Consider the following 2,848-nt stretch of genomic DNA (forward strand, 5'->3'; position numbering starts at 1 on the left):
GTGGCTCAGTGGCTGAGCGCCGACCCATGAATCAAGAGGCCCCCAGTTCGATTCCGAGTCAGGGCACATGCCCGGGTTGTGGGCTCAATCCCCAGTGTGGGTCTTGCAGGAGGCAGTAGATCAATGTCTCTCTCTCACTGATGTTTCTATCTCTCTCTCTCTCCCTCTCCTTTCCTCTCACTCTAAAATCAATAAAAAACATGTTGAAGGATTATACACAGGAGATGTGCAATACCAGAAATAAGTTTTTAAAAGATCACTTCAGCTTTGTGCAGAATTGGCTGGCATGGATGTGAAGAGAACAGTTGGGAGGCAATTGTGGAGGCTACAGGAACGAAGTTGATGTTGAAGTGCATAAAATTTGCATAGGAGATGTAAAGAAATATTTAAGAGACAACCATTACTTAACTTAGAGATTTACTGAAGATGAGGTACCAGAGAGAGGAGTTATAAAAGACAAGCCGAGGCTTCTGAAAACAAAACAAAAAATGATTTAAGATTTGAGACTGTGATTTCAAGCAAGCAAACAAAATCTCCATGAGCCAACTGTACAGTAAGTTAACTCTATGGCAAAGATGCTGGCCTGCGCACGCCTCCTGCAATCCATGCCCCACTTTGAGCCTTTGCTCAGAATGCCTTTGTTATAGTAGGCAGCTAGTTATTAACAAAAGGAAGGGAGCAAACACCTGATTAAGCCTGATTAGCTAGGAAGGGGCAGTTTCACAGTCACTCCAGGGAATAGCTGGCATCATTCTGCCAAAAGGAGTAACATCCTGACGGAGTGGGAAGGAATGTCAGGCTTTGCAATCACCCAGCGAACAACCGCACCATTCTGCAGAACTAAGGAGGACGGGGAAGATGGTGCGGGGAATCCTTTTCCTAAGCCATGCACAGTGGAAGCCAGATGACGGAGCAGAACTATGAGCCTATGAGCCGTGCACAGTAGGAGCCAAAGGCAACCACAAGGGTGGAGGAGACAACCCTGGGGAAATCAGGGCAAAAACCTGATAGGAAAAGGGCGTGAGACCCGGAAAATCCAGGAAAGGAATTAGGGGAAGGGCACTAGCACAGCCCTGGCAAAAGCCAGGAAAGAGCCTGGGTAGTTTGAAAGGAAGCCTGCCCCTTCCCAAACCCAAGGAAACATAATTCAACCTTAACAAAGGCCTGTCTCCATGTGGCAGTCTCATGGCCCGGGAGACGTCAAGCCTAGACAGGGACGTACAGAATGGAAATGAGGCATAGAGAAGTTAAGTAATTTGCCCAAGGTCACACAGCTAAGAATTTTGATGCCAGCCAGGAGCAGAGACTGAGCGGGACTACTGCAGATCCCGTGCCAGGGATAAAGGCATCACAGCTCTGGACCCTGATCTTTCTGACCCCAAAGTGAGACTTCTGTAGCCAGGCAGAGCTGAGCCACCTGGCTGTGGAGGGGACGCCAGCTGCGGTGTACCGGGGGCAGACAGGAATCTCAGCCAGCGTCTGCTGCCGGGCCCGCCAGGGAAGCGCCTCACGGTGCTCTAATAAATCTCGGCACTGTCACTCAAATCCTCCTTCCTGAGTGTCCCTGAAACGCTTCTCCATGACGCTGCAAGAACCCGTTTCCCCTAGTGACACCTTTATACAGTAGACAAAATATCAGATTGCCGTATTTTTTCCTTCCCAAAAAAACACGGCTGAGCCCTCTCCCTGTTTCTCATTACGGTGCAGGATCAAGGTGAAAAGGGGACCCCACGTGGAACTTCACATCCGCAAGCTCTGCCTCAACATCTGTGTGGGGGAGAGTGGAGACAGCCCGACCCGGCAGCCAGGGTCCTGGAGCAGCTCGCAGGCCAGACCCCTGTGTTCTCCAAAGCCAGATGCACCGGCAGATCCTTTGGCATCAGGAGAGATGAAAAGATTACCTTTCACTGCACAGTCCATGGGGCCAAGGCAGAAGCAATCTTGCAGAGAGGTCTAAAGGTGCGAGAGTACGAATTATGAAAGAATAACTTCTCAGATACTGGAAACTTTGGTTTTGGGATCTAGGAACACATCGATGTGGGGATCAAATACGACCCGAACATTGGTACCCACGGCCTGGTCTTCTATGTGGTGCGGGGTAGGCCAGGCTTCAGCATCGCAGACAAGAGACGTAGGTCAGGCTGCACTGGGGCCAAGCACAGGCTCGGCAAAGAGGAGGCCATGCGCTGGTTCCAGCACAAGTATGATGGGATCATCCTTTCTGGCAAATAAATTCTCGTATCTATCCAAAAGGCCAAAAAAATATTTTCAGTGGAATGTGAAAAAAAAAAATAACCAAAAGAAATTTGACAATTCAGAATCAGTGATATAGAAAGAGAGGTATCGATGAGTGATGGGGCGGGTACTTTCAGTGTTGGTGTTTTAATTCACATCTGTGACACTGAGTTAACCAATGGTAACCTATGTAATGTGTGGTACTGTATGGGCTCAGGATACATTTCTTACAACTTTTGGTGGCAATAAGAATGTTATAGTAGGATTACATTGAATATATTCTAAGTGCCAATTTGTAAATCCCTTCTCTTATGTTCAGTTAAGCTATTCTTAGTTTCCCAATCACACTTTTCAGTTAGGAACAAGAAGCGTGAGCCCATGATTTTCGAGAGAGTAGATAAACTTAAAAAAACAAAACCTAATTCATTGGGCATATATGAAAGCTATATCAGCCTAGTAAATTTGTAGGTTTAATTTTATCTTGCTTTCTTTCAAACTGTCAACATCATCATAACAACTTGACATTATTCTCAGCTTTTAGTATATTCACATTGCTATAAAATTCCCCAGTGCTTGCTATAAAATTCTACCAGGTAATGGCTCCTTGAGGACC

The 2,848-nt window shown here is 46.7% G+C and overlaps 1 pseudogene; it reads left to right on the plus strand.

The window, feature by feature from the left end:
* Positions 1-791: 791 nt before the first annotated feature.
* On the plus strand, positions 792-2,232 carry LOC107526252 (large ribosomal subunit protein uL5 pseudogene; annotated as a pseudogene).
* Positions 2,233-2,848: the final 616 nt, after the last annotated feature.

This window comes from Miniopterus natalensis, chromosome 8, assembly GCF_054644295.1.
Source record: "Miniopterus natalensis isolate mMinNat1 chromosome 8, mMinNat1.hap1, whole genome shotgun sequence".
Lineage (NCBI taxonomy): Eukaryota > Metazoa > Chordata > Mammalia > Chiroptera > Miniopteridae > Miniopterus > Miniopterus natalensis.